We start from the raw sequence: 22,558 nt of genomic DNA, 5'->3' as shown, positions 1-22,558 counted from the left end.
ACCTGTAGTAAAAAGAACACAGGCACAAAATTATGCTATATTCATAGCCAGGAATGAAGTGTTAACTGCATGTGTACTGCACAGAGTCATAAGGCACTCGCTATGATTTAATGCCATGCAGGAGATGCAGGGTTCAATCCTCAGTGCCGCCGGGTGCACACCGGTGATACAATGGGTACAAGCTTTCCCCTGCCTGGGGCTCGGTTTAATCAGGATGAAATGCCTGGGAACTGGGTCTCTGACCCCACTTTTAGAAGACAAAAATACCTTGTGCCAGGGACCCTCTGGCCACAGATGCCCTTGCGCCATAAAAAATTCATCGTCATCATCAGAACGATTTAATGCCTGTTGAAGCACGGAAGACAAAAATTATTTAGTAATTTGATATCAACACAAAACTTATACCTTGACACTGGTGGTGTCATGCGATTATGGTAGGTTCGGAGAGAAGAGAGAAGTACAAAAGGCAATTGCATGCTTTGGCTTCATCATCATCATCATCAGCCTGACTACGCCCACTGCAGGGCAAAGGCCTCTCCCATGTCTCTCCAATTAACCCTGTCCTTTGTCAGTTGTCGCCACTGTATCCCCGCAAACCTCTTAATCTCATCCACCCACCTAATTTTCTGCCGCCCCCTGCTACGCTTGCCTTCTCTTGGAATCCACTCCATTACCCTTAAAGACCAGCGGTTATCTTGCCTTCGCATTAAATGCCCTGCCCAAGCCCACTTCTTCCTCTTGATTTCAACTAGGATATCATTAACGCGCGTTTGGTCTCTCACCCACTCCGCCCGCTTCTGATCTCTTAACGTTACACCTATCATTTTTCTTTCCATAGCTCGCTGCGTTGCCCTTAACTGAAGCTGAACCCTCTTTGTTAGCCTCCATGTTTCTGCCCCATAGGTGAGTACCTGTAAGATACACCTGTTGTATACTTTTCTCTTGAGGGATATTGGTAAACTGCCATTCATGATCTGAGATAACCTGCCATATGCGCTCCACCCCATTCTTATTCCTCTAGTTATTTCCTACTCATGATCTGGATCAGCTGTCACTACCTTCCCTAAATAGACATATTCTCTTACTACTTCCAGCACCTGGCTACCAATTGCAAACTGCTGTTCCCTTGCTAGGCTGTTGAACATTACTTTGGTTTTCTGCATGTTAATTTTTAGCCCCACCGTTCTGCTCCGTCCCCGCAGGGGTGCGTCTGCAGCAGCAGACGTTGGTGAGTGGCGACACTACGGGGTTAACCCGAGCATCCGCAGGGACATCCCCGCAGGGGGATGATGGTGAACAATGCGTCACCACGGACCCGAGCATCCGCGCTTAGCCGTGCGTGGCATCGCCGTGTCCGGGAAAAAGGGGATCCTGGTGGTTGAGCCGATGCCAAGCGTTTGGACCCTTAAGGCCCCTCGGCGGAGGCAACACACCACTTTGGCCCCAGCTTCCTGTAGACGGCACCTCCGGCCTGACCCTACCAGGGGAAATCGGCAGTCGCCTTTTCCTGTCCTCCCCTCTATCTTTCACATTCCTATTTCCTTTCTTACAACTTTCCTGTATCCTCCTCCCTTCTTGGTTTTTTCCTTTTTTCCTGGCGGCGAGGGTTAACCGTGTGTGACCAACTACCCTGAGTTGAGTCATATTAGGTTATAGTTAAGGTGTACAGCTGGCGTGGGCAGGACTTTCTTTCAAGTTCCTGTCGCGTCCCCTTGTTGGACTCCATGGTGGGTGGCTGGCACCATGACCGAAAAACCTCAATTTTTTATGGCTCCACCCCTTTCAAAACCTGAGCGCTCTCTCAAGAGAGGGCGGACCGAAGCAGATGACTTTTTTCAAAAAAGAAAAGTATCCTTTCCAAAATTTCATGTCATTCATAGCAAAGCAGAAGAAACGCAAGCAAGGATAATATCCCCATTCCAGGTCTCAAAATGCTTGACGGATGCCTTAGGCCTTGGCTACAAGGTGTCAAAAATGGCCAGTGGTGACTTACTTCTTGAACTGCGCGACAGCATACAACACTCAAAAGTTGCAACAATTGTATCCATTGGGGACATCCCTGTTTCTGTGACCCCACATCGGTCTCTGAATACTGTACGAGGCGTCATCTCTGAAATAGATTTTGTCCACCTTTCTGAAAAGGAAATGCTCGAAGGACTTACTGACCAAGAAGTGATAGATGTCCACCGGATCAAGATCCGGAAGGATGGCAAAGAAGTGGACACCAAACACCTGATCTTGACATTCAACATGAGAACATTACCCGAATCCATTGAAGTGGGCTACCTGAATATAAATGTAAGACCGTATATTCCCTAACCCACGCAGATGTTTCAACTGCCAGAGATTTGGCCACGGCTCACAGAGTTGTCGCGGCCGCAAAACTTGCGCAAAATGCTCTTCGAAGGACCACCAATCCGAAGAATGTGTTGCTAACCCATGGTGTGCAAACTGTGAAGGAGACCATGCTGCCTACTCCAGGGCTTGTCCGTCCTGGAAAAAAGAAAAGGAAATAATTACTCTCAAGACTACGCAAAGCATTTCTTTCAAAGAAGCAGGAAGGCAATACTCTCAAGCAAACAAATTCTCCTTCACTGCAAAAACAAACTTCGCCGATGTGGTGCGTGGGCGCGGCGCACCACACCAGGCTTCGGCACCTGTCCAGGCCACACGTAGTGAGCCTGTGGCGGGGCCATCCGCGCCGTCTGGTGGACTAGCTCACGCTACTCCGCCTACCCCAAAGGAGGGTGTACCCCAACGAAAACCCAAAGAAAACGGTGTACCTCAAGGATGCATTTTAAGCACTACACTCTTCATAGTAAAAATGAACTCCCTAGCAAAAATAATTCCAAAGTCCATCATGTATTCACTCTGTGTAGACGATCTCCAGATTGCTTGCACATCCTCTAGCGTTACATCGTGTGAGAGGCAAATACAGCTGACAGTAAACAGACTAACAACATGGGCAGACAAAAATGGTTTCAAGTTTTCCTCACAAAAGTCAGTAGCTGTTCTGTTCTCGCTTAGAAGAGGACTGCACACTGATCCCACCCTTTTAATGAATGAGGTCACATTGCCAGTAAAAGACGAGCACAAATTTTTAGGAATAACTTTTGACAAAAAACTCACGGTCGTGCCACACATAAACACCCTTAAAAAGAAAGCCTCTCGCTCTCTGAATATAGTAAAAGTACTGTCATGAAAACATTGGGGTTCCGATAGAGCATGTCTTCTACAAATTTACCGCTGAGTAGTGCGCTCTACCTTGGACTATGGATGTATAATTTATGGATCAGCGAGACCATCTTACCTTAAACAACTGGATCCAGTGCATAATCTAGGTTTACGTCTTTCCACCGGTGCATACAGAATGTCACCCATAACCAGTCTTTATGTAGAGACTAACGAACAATCACTTGCAGACAGGAGAACCATGCTCACATGTACCTACAGTCTAAAAATCCGTTCATTGCAGAAGCATATATGTTACCCAATCGCCACAAAGTGTCCATGTGGAATACTTTTTAATAACAAACCACAAGCTACCCAGCCATTACTCTTAAGATTTGAAGAGATGTGCCAGAACCTGGGCATACTAGACACTTTACCACGCATTGCTCAAAGACGACATCCACTGCCACCCTGGTATAATTTCCCTGCAGTCTGTGATTTCAGCCTTACACAGTTCCGTAAAACAAAAATCCCACAACAACATATAATACAAGAATTTCTTACACTCGAAGAAAAGTACAGTACTTTTACAGCTTTTTACACAGATGGTTCAAAAACAGACACCTACACTGGAAGCGCGGTGGTACAAGAAAATTGGAATGAAATAGTAAGACTTCCACACTGTGCATCCATCTTCACTGCCGAATGTTACGCGATTTGTTTAGCCTTAGATAAAATAGTAAACAACAACCTCGCAAACAGTATTATTTACACTGACTCGCTAAGTGTCCTTACAGCCCTTAACTATAAAAATGCAACCACCCCGCTGGTTGGCGACATCATACACAATATAACAACAGCCATCGCGCAAGGACAAAACATAAGGCTATGCTGGGTACCAAGTCATGTTGGCATATGGTCTGCCTTTCGCGCGTTGTCACTCTTTATATAGGCACAGTGAACATAGCGGTGCCTTAAAAATTTACAAGATGCGAAAACACTCCGTCCCGCAACTTTGAAGAGGAGTGGGAATTAGTCGCGCGAGTTGAGGGCTCCCGCAGCTGTGTGATGTAGGCTCCCAAAAGTGTGAGAACAGCACACACTTGTGGAAGCCATCTCCTCGCGCTTACTGCTCCCACTGTCCTGTGAACGAATGTTATATGAGCATGCTGCATTGTCCTAGAAGCAAAGTTCCAAGAAGTGTACTGGATACATACCTTCGTAGGCAATCACATGTGCACTAAGCCTTCTTTACACCAAGGTCGACGCAGTACGGGATTCCGGTGTTCCAGAAGAACTTCAGGCGCTTCCCGTATCTTTCGAATTGACAACTTGCAGAATAACGAGCGCCCTCTACAATTTTCCAACCGAAAACTCTCGTTCGCAGACGGCAATCTCGCATTCTTGTTCGAAAAGGGAGAGGGGAGGCCACCATCTCTATGAGAGGGAAGTTGTTGAAAGGACACAATAGACCAGGGGCGCGAAAGCGAGGCGCGGGTCGAGACAGGTGCTCGTCAACGGAATGCCTCATTGTAACCTTTCGACAACAACCCTTTACGCTGTATCTCGAAAGCAGGTGGTGACCAGCGGGGCTTCAGGTCCACGCAGATTTGGGGGCGAGGCCCGCATATCTTTTCCAAGAAGGTTACAGTGGAGGGCTGCTGACAAACCTCCCCTCACGCTAACCCCCTCAGGCAGCAGGGCAGGAAGCGAAAACGTGCCTGTGCACGAGAGTTTTTGGTTGGAAAATATCTTCCTGTAAGTCAGCTTTCCTGCAATTTTGCAAGTTGTCATTTCGTCCACAGACCGAACAAAGCCACATTTTATAATAACAGAGCTATAAAGATCTGCGCGACACTACGCGACAAATCAACAACAGCGCTACGGAGCCGTACTGATGGATTGGGTTGGTCTGACCGTGAACTGACATCTATGATGATGGTGATAGCAGAATGCACGGGAGTTACAGTGAACTAGAAGTAACTCTTTCTAGTTCACTATAACGGGAGTTTTGATGCTTACGAATGGTTTCAATGGCAAGTTTAGCTATCAAAACAGTGGACATGTCGCGCAACTCCTCTAATTTGGAGAAGTTTTATAAATATAAAACTAGTCATTGAGTTCTTGCAAAATTCTGCAACACCTGCTTCTCCTCTTAGATAAATTTAGCTCGTTGGCGGCTCTTGCACTGCAGGTAGGAGTGGAATCGTACCAATTTACAAACGTCTTCGCGTCAAACTCTCCAATTGATGCAAATAAAACAGTATACATACACGGAAGACTCGAATTTTCTGTGAAATAAAAAACGTCCATACTCATGGCCTGGGAAAATACTCGACCTTACATCCTTCGGACGTCCACCTCGTCTCTCATGCGGATATACAAAAGTGGACACTGTCCGTACGTCCGGCGGATGTACGAATACGGATATCCGAAATCGGATTGTGTTCGTACGTCCGATGGACGTCCGATCTCGGCAAATGACGTTCGGATCTAGCTCGTACGTCCGACGGATATCTGTGGTTGCTTGGGAAGGCAACGAAAGAGCAGATTTCTGCGCTGCCCAAGCTCGTGGCAAGCAAATTAAAAATGTAAATATGCCGTATAAAGATTGCGTAAACTTAGTACACCTTAAAGCACGACAAAAATGGCAGTCCATCTGGAACAATGAAATAAATAATAAACTACACTCAGTAAAGCCAGTCTTAGGAGAATGGAAGTCATGTGTGCACCAGGAACGTTTTAAAGAAGTCGTTATATGTCGTCTCCGTATAGGCCATACACACCTCACACACAACTTTTTGCTGACTAAACAAGAGAAACCAGTTTGTACGTGTGGAGATGAACTGACGGTAAACCATATTTTATTTCAATGCTCTAGACTCGAGAAGCTACGGAAAAAGTACTTTTCGCTGTTTTATAATCAATCCATTCCCTTTCATCCCGCATTACTCATAAGTGAAAATTCCATCGTTGACATGTCCTGTGTTTTTAGATTTTTAACAGAAGCAGGTTGTCTCAGCCAGCTGTAAATTATGACCCAGTGATTCACGTGATGTCCCTCAGCCACTTTCTCATTCTTGAGAAAAAAGGCTGAGGTTTTTATCTGATTGGTTGGGATCCTCGACATCCTTGCCCAGCCAAGGATGGACGCTGAGGCTACCTGACCTTTTAATGTTTTTACCTTTAGCCATTCCTAAATCTCTTTTTCTCTGTTATTAGTAGGTAGGTAAACTTTTAGGCCCTTTACACCACTGATCACTTTTGACAATTTTATTAAATCACGCTGAAATTATTTCCTATACCTTGTTCTTGGCGCATGATGGCCTTAGTTGCCTATGTGCCATTAAACCCAACACAACACAACACAATACAACACAACGTTCTGCTCTGCCTGTGTAATTCATTGATCATGCTTTGCAGTTCATGTCCCGAGTGACTTAGCAAGGCAATGTCATCAGTGAATCGCAAATTAGTTACATATTCTCCATTAACTCTTATCCCCAACTGTTCCCATTTCAGGCCCCGGAATACCTCCTGTAAACAGGCAGTGAATAGCATAGGCGAGATCGTGTCTCCCTGCCTGACACCTTTCCTTATTAGAATTTCATTGCTGACTTTATGGAGAACTATGGTAGCTGTGCAATCATTATAATTATCTTCCAATATTTTCACATAACACTCTTCTACACCCTGATTCCGCAATGCCTGCATGACTGCTGAGGTTTCTACTGAGTGGAATGCTTTCTCGTAATCAATGAACGCTATATATAGGAGCTGGTTATATTCTGTGCATTTCTCTATCACCTGATTGATTGCGTGAACATGGTCCATTGTCGAGTATCCTTTACGAAAGCCTGCCTGGTCATTTGGTTGATTGAAGTCTAAGGTTGTCCTGACCCTATTAGCGATTACCTTAGTAAATACCTTGTAGCTCTCTCTCTAACCACACAGTTGTGCACATTATAAAGAAAGTGCCAAATGGAATGAAGTTCTGCTCCTATTTTGGCCCCAGATGCTTGCTTATGTGAGCCCTAGTATCCTAACTAAAGCTATGAAATAGATGACTGAAGAATAAAGCATAATGAGCCCTCTGTGAAACACTCATCTGCAGTTGCACAAAAATTTGTCTTCATTGCAATGATACATGTCACCCAAGAAGGCCAATGTGTCAGTCACCAGTCATGCACAAATTGTACAGAAACCAACAATGTGCATTTATGAGAGCAAGGCACGCCCTGCTCTGATGTCAGGATAACATTCTCGGTAACAGCAGGCATCGCCATTCATGGCAGCTCTTTGATGATGCTGCTAAACTGAAAATTCAACCTTCAGTAAAATCTGTTTTTTATGTAGCATGAACACAGGTAGAGGAGGGAGCAAAGAAGAAAGAGAAGCTAGCACCTGTGGTTAGGCCTGCTACAAGAAAGAAAGAGAGGGAGGAGAACGGATGCAGAAATGGAAAAGTGGAATGGTGCACTATGCGACAACACAATACCAAACACACATGAAAGCAAAACACAAAGATTGCATTGAAAGCGGAAAACATAAAGACGGCGAGGAGCATTACACACGGCTGCTTTTGTAAAATGATAACACTGAAATGTGTGACAGCTAAAAAAATTTTAATTTGATAAGGCAGGAGATGTAACACAAACTGATGACACACTAGACAAAGAAGGTAGAAACAGCAGTGCAGTAGCCAGTCCTGTAATGCATTGGCCTTAAGAACAAAACACGATGCGCTTAGTCATGTCAGGATGCAGAGCCATGCAATACAACACCGTTTCTTAGTGTAGCATATGCGCACCTACTCTCCAGAATTTCTGAAAAGGTATGCATGTTGCAAGTCAAGTCAAAGAACAGAACCTATGTCCAAGATGCAGTCATTATTTTCCGATGGAAGTTGTGTAGGTTCTCAGAGGAAATATGATGTGTCGAGATATACAAGGTTTTGCCCTTTTTGTGAGTTTCTTTAACTTGTTAAATATATGAAAAGATGATGTATTCCTCACTAACATTACTGACAAATAGATCTATTGAAGTTGATGAGTCAACAGTAAGTCTTGTAGGCAGGCTGAAAGCATTAATTATGACAAAACTCTCGAACTGGCATTGTTATCAACCAGCATGTTTAGATTAAAATAACCCGCGCCTACAATTTTCAGTTTATCAGTGTATACATTGTAAAAGGTAGTTTCTGGATGTATCAGCAATTTAGAGTAATTTTCATTTGGCGGGCGATGTAAAGGTGAAATGACAATTTTTTCCGCTATGGCAACATTTCAAAATTAGCATTAGAGCTCTGAAGTCACACAGTGTCATCAATTGGAAATTGAAATGGCAAAAAAAAAAGTACTAAACCTCACTGAGGGAACTGTTTGCAGTGAACTTGAGGAGTGATGTAAAAATGACTACTTTGCATGCGCCATTTTCCATTTACTACTTTCAGCTCTTTTGTGCGTAGATTGTATGAATAGTAGACGGTACTTACTTAGCGCTGAGATCTAGGCGCAGTAAAAATATTGCAAATACAGTGACAGGCCATAGTAGCCAGAATGAATACAATCTGTGCCTGCTTGCAAGAGAAGTTGTAGGTAAGGCGAGTATTGGTAAGAGTTAGTTCATTTACTATTTCGGCTTCACTATACAATACCTTTCATATTTTGGCCAAGTGAAGTAAAATGCCTTTGTTGGAAAGGACTCTGAAGAGTGCCATGTGACACTGGCATTACAGTAGAAGGATGAAAGGGTTATCTTACTTCTGTAGCTCTTCGTGAGGAGTGCTATGTGACACAGGTATTAGAATAGAATGACAACAACGTCGTTCTCCTGCTGTAATATTGCCCTAAAATGCTGCCCTGTAGCCCATCACTTCATACTCAGCATCAGAGTTGCAGTATTTGATGATGCCCTGTTGAGAAAAGATGCACATATATTATTTTAAAGGGGAATGCTAACATAAGCCATCGACGTTCATGTTCAAAGTGGAGTAGCACAACACATTAATCTCAACATCGAGGGCTAGAAAAACACAGTTTAGAAAAAATCAATACATACATGTGCACTGCACTACATGCTGAACGGGCACAGACAAGGAGAACAGCCCTGAACTGTTCTCCGGTTGGAGTCAGAGGTATTACTGTTTATTAGAGTGAAAGCGTACAGGCAGGGTGGACGGTCACGCTAGAAAGGGGAGAGGGAGTGAAGCGAGTTCAGTGTTCTCATGTTGATGTGTACACGCCGAGACCAGAAGCCCGGAACTGTGGGAATTCGCAGGGGTGAGGTGTCGAACAAAATACGGTGCTCGGCCAGGCAGTAGGCACTATACGTGGAGCGGCAGTACCACAATACACAACATGCTCCAACGTTGCAGGGGCGTCTGTTACTTGAAGATGTTTTCGAGTTACGACATCACGGGTTACTGCATGAGCATCCGCAGGGACATCTCTGCAGGGGGATGATGGTGAGCAGTGCGTCACCATGGACCCATGCACCCGTGTTTAGCTGTGCGGTGCAGCACCGTGTCTGGGGAAAAGGGGATTGTGGTGGTTGAGCCGATGCCAAGCGTTTGGACCTTTAAGGCCCCTTGGCAGATGCAACACACCGCTTTGGCCCCAGCTTCCTGTAGATGGTGCCTCCAGCCTGACCCAACCGGGGGAAGTTGGGGAAATTGGCAGTCACCTTTTCCTGTCCTCCCCTCCATCTTTCACTTTCCTGTCTTCTTTCTCACAGGTTTCCTGTCTTGTACTCTCTTCTTGGCTTTTTCACGTTTCATGGGCGGCCAGGGTTAACCTTGTGTGGCAAACGACCCTGAGTTATGCCATATTTGATTATAGCGGGGGTGTACAGCGGGTGTGGGCAGGACTTACTAGCAGTGTCCTTTCCTGTGCTCTTGGTGGGCTCCATGGTTGGCGGCTGGCACTATGGCCGAACAGAAATACATTTCATGGCTAGTTTCCGGCTCTCCACTCATTGCCCTCCAAAGTGAGGGCGCACCCAAGCTAAAGTCCTTAAATCCTAAAACCTGTCTAGGTGCCTTAACCGAAGCTAATGCTTAGTTCTTTAGTAACAGGACAAATTTTCCATGCTACCATGAAGTGCAGGGTGAAGAACCTGAAAGAACAGCATGGTTTGTCACCATTCCTAGTCTTGCAAATCCTAACAGATGCCATAGGGCAAGGCTATAAGATCAAAAAGTTCTCCTGTACAAGGAAATTCTGGAAATTCTGTACAAGCATCAGTATGAGAAGCTGTCAGAAATTGCATCGTTTGGAGAAACTCCTTTAACAGCTGACCCACAGAGATCAGTCAACACTGTTCGTGGAGTGATCTCTGAAGATGACCTAAAATACCGTAGTGAGAATGAATTACTGGAAGGACTGAAACACCGAAGTGCCAGTGATGTCTATAGAATAAAAATACCCCAGTGTTTTAACATTATCCCCTACTAGTCTATAACCATGGCATTTCTAGTTCACTGGAACTGTTGTGGAATTTTGAAATCATTCTCAACAGTAGCACAGCGTTTCCAGGAGATTAACCTAGGACTGCAGTAAAAAACAAACTTAAAAAGTATCATGTCTTTTGCTGTGACCAAGAGAACTCAGGGTAGTCCAGGGTAGTGTTACAACTTGGGAAATCGACCTAAATATTTCTAATGAGGCAGTTGCAGTCACCGTCATTCATTTTAAAACCATAACAATATGTTTCATATACATTAAACCTTACCTAAGCATTACATTTCACCATTTAGAAACACTTTTACTGCAAATATTGGAGCCATATCTTTTAGTCGTGAATTTTAATGCTCACTCCTCTTTTTGGGGAAGTGAACAAACAGACATCAGAGGTCAGATTCTGGAAGATTTTATTCTCTGCAACAATGTCTGCCTCCTGAACACGGGCAAACACACTTGCTGCTCTTCAAGCAGTGGAAAAACGAGCTGCCTAGATTATCTTTTTGTTCACAAACTGTTCTTACCGATTTTAAATGGGGTGCTCTTGACAACCCACATGAGAGCAATCATCTTCTTGCCATTATTAGTCTAACATTCTCACCATTAATTGCCTTTACTAATCCATGACGTTGGAAGTTAGCCATGACCGACTGGGCGCCCTTCCAAGAAAATCTCTGTTTGGAGGAATCTTTTCAGATGGCCGTGATGTTGACGAATTAAATAGATGTTCACAGCATGTATCATTGGCGCTGCTCGTCTAGCCAGCTCTATATGCTGGCTAGCCAGCTCTAGCCAGCTCTATTCGTCTAGCCAGCTCTATTCGTCGTGATGCTGAGAAAACTTCATGGCAATGTTACTTATCTTCCATAAGCAGTTCATCAAAAAATATGTGGAAGCAAGTTCGTAAACTTGATGGCAACTTCTCTCCTTTTGCAGTTCCTTTCCTCACACCCCCTGATGCACAAACAAGTATTCACAAACAGGCTGACATACTTGGGGAGCACTTCTCACATGTTTCTAGTGCGCTATTTTTTAAAGTACAAAAACACAGCAGAAAAGCAGACTTCCAACAAGTGGTTACACTAATGAACCCTACAATAGTTTGATTATAGTTCATGAACTTCATAGAGTACTAGCTAACGGTATTCAGACTGAACAAGGCCCTGGCTTGAAAGCACTCCACGCTCTCCACGCTACCAGCATGTTCTGTTCCCATGATGGTGATCACACAAGCTTCTGGTTTCTTTCACGCTTCTATGTTGTCATCATCATCATCAGCAGCAAGCACACCCTGACCATGCATTCGAAAGACACCACATAGGCCTTTCCTTTTTTTTTTTATGAAAGGGGATAAATCGTTCATAACAAAAAAAAAGAGACTACGTGGGGTCTTTCAGATGTTGGGTGCGTGTGCTTGCTGCTGTGCCTTCCAGTACCTGCAGCAGCGTGCCCATACATCATACTCATTCTGTATTCCAAAAACAAAGGAAAACAAAACATAGCTATAACCTCCACACAAACAGCCTTAGCAAGCAGCAGTGGGCATCCGCCCTTTGAATACCCGGGGGACCGCAAGAAGAAACGGCATGCGTAAGGCACAGCAGCCTTCCCTTGTCTTCCACGTTCCACGGCCGAGTGTACAGCCAGGCAGGGTCTGTGGCCCGCAGTGGCACGGAGCTGGATTTAGGGCTAATCGGTCAACCACTGACGAGCTCATTGCCTTCGAATATTATATAAGGGACACGGTTGTGCTTAAACAGCACTGTTTTCTTTGATCTAGAGAAAGCGTGGGATACCACACGGCGCTTAATATCATCCTTGAACTGTTCGTCTTTGGGATCTTGGGGAATATGCTAACCACCATTCGGAGTTATCTGTCTGGAAGTACATACAAAGTCTGCGTAGGAAATTCCTTATCTAAGCTGTTCACACAAGAGAATGGTGTCCTTCAAGGCGGCGTTGTTAGCTACATGCTTTTTATAGTCAAAATGAAATCATTGAAGAGCGTCCTTCCAAGATCTATATCCTACTGTGCTTATGTCGACGACGACGTACAAATATGCTACAAATCATGTAATTTGTCGATCTGTGAGCGGCAAATTCAGGTAAAAGTGAGCAAAGTATCAATGGCTCGATGGAAATGAACTTTAATTAAAGAAAGAAAAGACAGTCAGTGTACTTTTCACAAAACAACGTGGTATTAGACCCAAACCCGACATCACACTTAACGGGCAGAGTATTGCTGTCTAAAAAGACCACAGATTTCTCGACGTCATTGTTGACGAAAAGATTACATTCACCACACTCATTAAGCAGCTAAGACTGAAATGCATGATGGCTCTGAACCTTCTAAAGATCCTGTCACACAAGTCTTGGGGTACAAATCAAGACTGCATGCTGAGACTTCTAAATAGTGTGGTTTTATCACTTATAGGCTGCAGCTCAGCAGTGTACGAGTCAGCACAAAAAACCACCTAAAAAATTCTCGATGCATTGTACCTCCTGGGGCTGTGGTTGTCTACTGATGCTGTCCGTACAAGCCCAATTGCCAGTTTGTAGATGGAGGCGGACCAACGGGCACTGGAACGACAACGAAATTTTACCAGTATAACTTACGCTATGAAAGTATTGTCTCATGCTGACTATACATGCAACACGATGTTGCAAACCCTACCAGTACACTGCTGTTTTCAGACCGACCATCGGAAACCCCACCTTTCGCCATTAGAGCTGCCACACTTTTCTGAGACATGAACATACTGGTCTCCAATATTCTGGTGACTTCTTTTAAAGACATAGTTGTAACCTGGGAAGTGCGTCCAGTTGATTGTGATATATCTTTTCATGAGCTTGGCAAGCATTGGTTGCAAATTGGCATAAAACAGCACATCATGTTTCCCGGTTCAGTCAATAGATGGCCATCTTTCTCCGGCAGGAGCGAGGTGGAGTGTCCCGAGACGTCACGTATGTAAAAAACAGCCAATAGCTGCAATCCAGTCGCCAGACCGGCTGGCCGAGGATCTTATGGCCTTTGCGCTCCGGCATCCGCATGTTTGCATAGCAGCACAAAAAGAACTATCGTACAATAACCCTTATGAATACCACTGCCAGAACAGCTATTTCAACAGCTTGGTTTGAGTTTGTAGGCTGTGTTGTCCTTTCTCTTGGTGCTTCTACCCTTGGGCACAACAATAAGAATCTGCTCTCCGCCATTCAAAGCTTCCTTTCAGACATGAAACTGCTTCCATTGTGAAATTTTTTGAAATTCTATCTTCTGGCTGCTCATGTTTGAAATTCATTGGTAATGAAACAATCCAAAACTCTGCATGTATAGCCCTCTTCCTAAATTTCAAGGTGTGAACGTCCCAATGCTTGGAAGGAACAGTTGTAGGTGACTTCCTGTTTGGGAGCAGCTTTCAAGCACCTGATAGAAACTTGGTGTGACAGAGCCTGAATTTCTCATGTCGTGCTCCTGCGTTCCTTCATGCGGTCTCAGGATTTGACCTAAGATTTGCAGGATGCGCTTATGCGTCCTCATGAATTCCGTAACCAAGGTTTTGCCCTACCCATTGCCACCACTGTAACTAACATGCAGAGCAGGTGTAGCCCACAGCTACACCTGTTACCAGCAAGCTATCTCAGGAGAGTAAAGATATGATTAAGAAATGCCAAAGCATGAGGATGTCTAACTACACAGACAGAATAGAACTTGAAGAGCTATCTACTACCAGAGCTATCGATGTTAATAAATAAGTGCAAGGTAGCCGACATAAGAAAGTTTAACATGGAGAAAATTGAGCATACTCTAAAGAACGAAGGTACCCTAAAAGCAGTGAAGAGAAAACTAGGCATAAGTAAAAACCAGATGTACGTAATAAGAGACAAAGAGGGCAATGTCATTAGCAATATGGATAAGATAGCTGAAGTAGCCGGAGAGTTGTACACAAATCTATACAGTAGCAAATGTAATCAGAATGTTTATGGTAAAGGCAGTAGAGCACAGCGATGGAGGAGGAAGTAAAGAAAGTATTAGGAGCAATGCAAAGGTGAAAAGCAGCTGGTGAGGATCAGGCAACAGCAGATTTGGTGAAGGATGGAGGAGAGATTGTGCTAGAAAACTGGCCACGCTGTATACGCAATGCCTTGTGACCTCGAGCGTACCAGAAGCTGGGAAGAATGCTAGCATTATCTGAAATCATTAGAAAAGAGATGCCAAGCACTTGAAAAATTACAGACCAGTGAGCTTACTGTCTGTTGCCTACAATGTAATTACTAAGGTAATTGCCAATAGAGTCAGGACAACCTTAGACCTCAATCAACCAAATGATCAGGCAGGCTTTTATAAAGGATACTCAATAATTGACCATATTTATGCTATTACGTGATAGACAAATGTGCAGAATATAACCAACCCCTATACATAGTCTTCAGTGATTAATAGAAAGCATTTGACTCAGTGGAAATTTCAGTGGAAAATATTGGAAGATATTTATAACGACTGCACAGCTACAGTAGTCCTGCAGAAAGCCAGCAATAAGGAAAGGTGTCAGGCAGGGAGACACGATCTTGCCGATGCTCTTTACTGCCTGCTTACAGGAGGTATTCCGGGGTCTAAAATGGGAACAGTTGGGGATGAGATTTAATGAAGAATACCTAAGTAGTCTGTGATTCGCTGATGACATTGCCTTGCTAAGTCACTCAGGACAAGAACTACGAAGCATGATCAATGAGTTAGATGGGCAGAGCAGAACGGAGGGGCTAAAAATTAACATGCAGAAAACTATAGTAATGTTCAACAGTCTAGCAAAGGAGCAGAAGTGCACAATTAGTAGCGAGGTGCTGGAAGTAGTACAAGAATGTGTCTACTTAGGGCAGGTAGTGACTGCTGATCTAGATCATGAGAGGGAAATAACTAGAAGACTAAGAATGGGGCGAAGCGCAAATGGCAGGTTCTCTCAGACAATCCTATTTTCAGTGACAATAATATGCATGGTAATTTGAGGCATCTTAGGAACCAAAATGCAGAGATTATGGAGAGTGATTGTTCGATGTTATCGCATAATTTCTTTCTGAATGTCTTGTCTGAAATTGAAGGTTGTCCACTTCTTTCCTCGTTGCAACTTCAGTGCGACCAGTCGCAAACTCCGTGCTCCCTACGATTCCGGCATCCTTGCACGAGTCTCCATATACTTCCATCATTTAACGATGAATTGGAACAGGTTGAAGGCTGCTTGTCTATCAGAAATCGATTAACTGCGAACTTCGCAACAAGTGGGAGCTCCATTACCTAAATGGCTGGCGAGTTTAGACTGGCAAGCGATGGCTTGGTTGGGAGGAGGGGAAGCAGCGAACAGAGGCATGTGGCCAACAGCCATGCTACTTGCGTTAATTTGGGATTACCCTCATATGTGGGCTGACGATGAACAAATGGAGTAGAGTGCAGATGTGTCCTATGGATATATGGCCAAACATTTTGCCTCTGTGGTGTGCGTGGTTCTGATGAGGGTTGCTGCTTGTCAGCCAGTGCCGGTGTTTCATAGGTATACAGGGCGTCTTGTGAGGTGGATACGCGTGCTTTCTTGTGTCATTTGTGGTAGCCTGGGCTCATGTCTCGAGGGGGTGGCTTCAGCTGCAGGGTGCCTGTATTTGATGGTGTCACACGTATGCATGTGGAGTACGGTGGGTGCTTCAGTGTGCACTGCTGATGAAGTAGGTTGGCGGTTTCCTCTATGCTGTTCTATCTGTAGTAAGTTTCGTGGTCTATGATGCGCAGGGTGGTATCTTTTTCTCGGAGTCCTCATGGGGTGCTTATTGACACCCCGAATTGTTGAGCTGCTGTGATGTGTACGGCACCAGCACTGTCCTGGTGTTATTTCGCCAGTTAAGGAGCGCCTGCTTCATTTTTTTTATTTCCATATCAGTCGGCACGCTGCTGCAGGTACCGTGAAAGACAGCAGCAAGCACACACTGACGTCTGAAAGACCCCATGTGCAGATCTTAATTTTTTTTTTTTTTAAAGATTTGTACGTGGGGTCTTTCGGATCATGTCGAGTGTGTGTGCTTGCTGTTGTGCCTTCCGGTACTTGCAGCAGCGTGCCCATACCCATACCACCACTGCAGAAAAAAAGAAAAAAAATGAACACAGCTACCCTCCACACAAACAGCCATGGCAAGTAGCAACGGGCATCCGCCCTTTTGGGATACCCGGGGGACAGCGAGAAGAAGAGCTGTGCATAACGCACAGACCCCCCCCTTGTCCGCCACGTTCCGCGGCCGAGTGTACGCCGGGCAGGGTCTGTTGCCCGGAGGTTCACGTGTCCGACCCTCAGTGTCTGCAGGTAGATCCGCGGAATCGGTTCTGCCGGCATTGGGAATCGAACACGCGTCCCCGAGTGCGAGCGGAGCGCAAGCACTGTACCCACTCGGCTACGGAGCGGCACGAGTGCGTCGTGCCGATTGCCACACCTGATGCGAGCGGATAGATGCTTCATGATGACGCACTGGTGCGTTATCATGTACGGCATCGGTGATAACTCGCGCGGCCGGTACAGATGCCGCCCCGTGATCGCGAGCTGGAATTGGCGCATGTATCGAAGTCCGAAACACTGCGCAAACGAGCATGAGGATTGAAGGTTCACGAATTCTCAATGACAAGCCTGGTTCGTCGTGTGCGCACAGGCGCTGACGAAGCGCAAGCGGTCATGCGATGTGATGTCACGTTGCCGCGTCAGTAGTAGTGCCGTAATCGGAATGAGTGTCGGCGTTCTCGGTTTACACAGATCTCTGGGGTCACAGTATACTGCGGTGGTTGAGGCAGTGATAAATCCCCTGCGCGACTTCCCCCTCAGTATGTCTCCGTCCGGATAGTCGATGGGGCCATTCCAAGGAGGATATATATGGGCCATTCATGTCGCTGGCCAGAATTATATTGGCATTTAGTGTGTTTCACAAGTAGATGATGGTGATTATTATTATTGATTGATTGATTCGAGCTATATCGAACACCGTGGATTCTTACTTACTTACCTACCTACTTACTTTACTTACTTTACTTACTTACTTACTTACTTACTTACTTACTTACTCACTCACTCACTCACTCACTTTACTTTACTTACTTACTTTACTTTCTTACTTACTTTACTTTCTTACTTACTTTACTTTCTTACTTACTTTACTTTCTTACTTACTTTACTTTCTTACTTACTTTACTTTACTTTCTTACTTACTTTACTTTCTTACTTACTTTACTTTCTTACTTACTTTACTTTCTTACTTACTTTACTTTCTTTCTTACTTACTTTACTTTCTTTCTTACTTACTTTACTTTCTTTCTTACTTACTTTACTTTCTTTCTTACTTACTTTACTTTCTTTCTTACTTACTTTACTTTCTTACTTACTTACTTTACTTTCTTTCTTACTTACTTTACTTTCTTTCTTACTTACTTTACTTTCTTACTTACTTACTTTACTTTCTTACTTACTTACTTTACTTACTTACTTACTTACTTTACTTACTTACTTACTTTACTTACTTACTTACTTACTTTACTTACTTACTTACTTACTTACTTACTTACTTACTTTACTTACTTACTTTACTTACTTACTTTACTTACTTACTTTACTTACTTACTTACTTTACTTACTTACTTACTTTACTTACTTACTTACTTTACTTACTTACTTACTTACTTACTCACTCACTCACTTTACTTTCTTACTTACTTTACTTTCTTACTTACTTTACTTTCTTACTTACTTTACTTTCTTACTTACTTTACTTTCTTACTTACTTTACTTTCTTACTTACTTTACTTTCTTACTTACTTTACTTTCTTACTTACTTTACTTTCTTACTTACTTTACTTTCTTACTTACTTTACTTTCTTACTTACTTTACTTTCTTACTTACTTTACTTTCTTACTTACTTTACTTTCTTACTTACTTTACTTTCTTTCTTACTTACTTTCTTACTTACTTTACTTTCTTTCTTACTTACTTACTTACTTACTTTACTTTCTTACTTACTTACTTACTTTACTTTCTTACTTACTTACTTACTTTACTTTCTTACTTACTTACTTACTTTACTTTCTTACTTACTTACTTACTTTACTTTCTTACTTACTTACTTACTTTACTTTCTTACTTACTTACTTACTTTACTTTCTTACTTACTTACTTACTTTACTTTCTTACTTACTTACTTACTTTACTTTCTTACTTACTTACTTACTTTACTTTCTTACTTACTTACTTACTTTACTTTCTTACTTACTTACTTACTTTACTTTCTTACTTACTTACTTACTTTACTTACTTACTTACTTACTTTACTTTACTTACTTACTTACTTACTTTACTTTACTTACTTACTTACTTACTTTACTTACTTACTTACTTACTTACTTTACTTACTTACTTACTTTACTTTACTTACTTACTTACTTACTTTACTTTACTTACTTACTTACTTACTTTACTTTACTTACTTACTTACTTACTTTACTTTACTTACTTACTTACTTACTTTACTTTCTTACTTACTTACTTACTTTACTTTCTTACTTACTTACTTACTTTACTTACTTACTTACTTACTTACTTACTTACTTACTTACTTACTTACTTACTTACTTACTTACTTACTTACTTACTTACTTACTTACTTACTTACTTACTTACTTACTTACTTACTTACTTACTTACTTACTTACTTACTTACTTACTTACTTACTTACTTACTTACTTACTTACTTACTTACTTACTTACTTACTTACTTACTTACTTACTTACTTACTTACTTACTTACTTACTTACTTACTTACTTACTTACTTACTTACTTACTTACTTACTTACTTACTTACTTACTTACTTACTTACTTACTTACTTACTTACTTACTTACTTACTTACTTACTTACTTACTTACTTACTTACTTACCTACCTACTTACTTACCTACCTACTTACTTACCTACTTACTTACCTACCTACTTACTTACCTACCTACTTACTTACCTACCTACTTACTTACCTACCTACTTACTTACCTACCTACTTACTTACCTACCTACTTACTTACCTACCTACTTACTTACCTACCTACTTACTTACCTACCTACTTACTTACCTACCTACTTACTTACCTACCTACTTACTTACCTACCTACTTACTTACCTACCTACTTACTTACCTACCTACTTACTTACCTACCTACTTACTTACCTACCTACTTACTTACCTACCTACTTACTTACCTACCTACTTACTTACCTACCTACTTACTTACCTACCTACTTACTTACCTACCTACTTACTTACCTACCTACTTACTTACCTACCTACTTACTTACCTACCTACTTACTTACCTACCTACTTACTTACCTACCTACTTACTTACCTACCTACTTACTTACCTACCTACTTACTTACCTACCTACTTACTTACTTACCTACCTACCTACTTACTTACCTACCTACCTACTTACTTACCTACCTACTTACTTACTTACCTACCTACTTACTTACTTACTTACTTACTTACTTACTTACTTACTTACTTACTTACTTACTTACTTACTTACTTACTTACTTACTTACTTACTTACTTACTTACTTACTTACTTACTTACTTACTTACTTACTTACTTACTTACTTACTTACTTACTTACTTACTTACTTACTTACTTACTTACTTACTTACTTACTTACTTACTTACTTACTTACTTACTTACTTACTTACTTACTTACTTACTTACTTACTTACTTACTTACTTACTTACTTACTTACTTACTTACTTACTTACTTACTTACTTACTTACTTACTTACTTACTTACTTACTTACTTACTTACTTACTTACTTACTTACTTACTTACTTACTTACTTACTTACTTACTTACTTACTTACTTACTTACTTACTTACTTACTTACTTACTTACTTACTTACTTACTTACTTACTTACTTACTTACTTACTTACTTACTTACTTACTTACTTACTTACTTACTTACTTACTTACTTACTTACTTACTTACTTACTTACTTACTTACTTACTTACTTACTTACTTACTTACTTACTTACTTACTTACTTACTTACTTACTTACTTACTTACTTACTTACTTACTTACTTACTTACTTACTTACTTACTTACTTACTTACTTACTTACTTACTTACTTACTTACTTACTTACTTACTTACTTACTTACTTACTTACTTACTTACTTACTTACTTACTTACTTACTTACTTACTTACTTACTTACTTACTTACTTACTTACTTACTTACTTACTTACTTACTTACTTACTTACTTACTTACTTACTTACTTACTTACTTACTTACTTACTTACTTACTTACTTACTTACTTACTTACTTACTTACTTACTTACTTACTTACTTACTTACTTACTTACTTACTTACTTACTTACTTACTTACTTACTTACTTACTTACTTACTTACTTACTTACTTACTTACTTACTTACTTACTTACTTACTTACTTACTTACTTACTTACTTACTTACTTACTTACTTACTTACTTACTTACTTACTTACTTACTTACTTACTTACTTACTTACTTACTTACTTACTTACTTACTTACTTACTTACTTACTTACTTACTTACTTACTTACTTACTTACTTACTTACTTACTTACTTACTTACTTACTTACTTACTTACTTACTTACTTACTTACTTACTTACTTACTTACTTACTTACTTACTTACTTACTTACTTACTTACTTACTTACTTACTTACTTACTTACTTACTTACTTACTTACTTACTTACTTACTTACTTACTTACTTACTTACTTACTTACTTACTTACTTACTTACTTACTTACTTACTTACTTACTTACTTACTTACTTACTTACTTACTTACTTACTTACTTACTTACTTACTTACTTACTTACTTACTTACTTACTTACTTACTTACTTACTTACTTACTTACTTACTTACTTACTTACTTACTTACTTACTTACTTACTTACTTACTTACTTACTTACTTACTTACTTACTTACTTACTTACTTACTTACTTACTTACTTACTTACTTACTTACTTACTTACTTACTTACTTACTTACTTACTTACTTACTTACTTACTTACTTACTTACTTACTTACTTACTTACTTACTTACTTACTTACTTACTTACTTACTTACTTACTTACTTACTTACTTACTTACTTACTTACTTACTTACTTACTTACTTACTTACTTACTTACTTACTTACTTACTTACTTACTTACTTACTTACTTACTTACTTACTTACTTACTTACTTACTTACTTACTTACTTACTTACTTACTTACTTACTTACTTACTTACTTACTTACTTACTTACTTACTTACTTACTTACTTACTTACTTACTTACTTACTTACTTACTTACTTACTTACTTACTTACTTACTTACTTACTTACTTACTTACTTACTTACTTACTTACTTACTTACTTACTTACTTACTTACTTACTTACTTACTTACTTACTTACTTACTTACTTACTTACTTACTTACTTACTTACTTACTTACTTACTTACTTACTTACTTACTTACTTACTTACTTACTTACTTACTTACTTACTTACTTACTTACTTACTTACTTACTTACTTACTTACTTACTTACTTACTTACTTACTTACTTACTTACTTACTTACTTACTTACTTACTTACTTACTTACTTACTTACTTACTTACTTACTTACTTACTTACTTACTTACTTACTTACTTACTTACTTACTTACTTACTTACTTACTTACTTACTTACTTACTTACTTACTTACTTACTTACTTACTTACTTACTTACTTACTTACTTACTTACTTACTTACTTACTTACTTACTTACTTACTTACTTACTTACTTACTTACTTAC

At 41.0% G+C, this 22,558-nt stretch overlaps 1 long non-coding RNA gene across 3 annotated transcripts in view; it reads right to left on the bottom strand.

Annotated features, from left to right (window-relative positions):
• Positions 1–9: 9 nt before the first annotated feature.
• LOC149365319 (uncharacterized) overlaps positions 10–22,558 on the bottom strand; it is a 23,775-nt gene continuing 1,226 nt past the window's right edge. The window contains exons 2-4 of one of the 3 annotated variants that reach the window (XR_016282624.1): positions 13,131–13,211; positions 10,044–10,095; positions 10–9,966 (exon numbers count right to left, since the gene is read on the bottom strand). This is a non-coding gene — a long non-coding RNA (uncharacterized LOC149365319). Of the gene's footprint in view, positions 10,096–13,130; positions 13,212–22,558 lie in introns of all 3 variants that reach the window. The other 2 variants (XR_016282622.1, XR_016282623.1) reach the window with 2 other exon arrangements.

This window comes from Amblyomma mixtum, chromosome 1, assembly GCF_055824585.1.
Source record: "Amblyomma mixtum isolate Tamu chromosome 1, ASM5582458v1, whole genome shotgun sequence".
Taxonomy (NCBI): Eukaryota; Metazoa; Arthropoda; class Arachnida; order Ixodida; family Ixodidae; genus Amblyomma; species Amblyomma mixtum.
The sequence above is the reverse complement of the archived record's forward strand: the minus strand, read 5'-3'. Positions and strand labels throughout refer to the sequence as shown.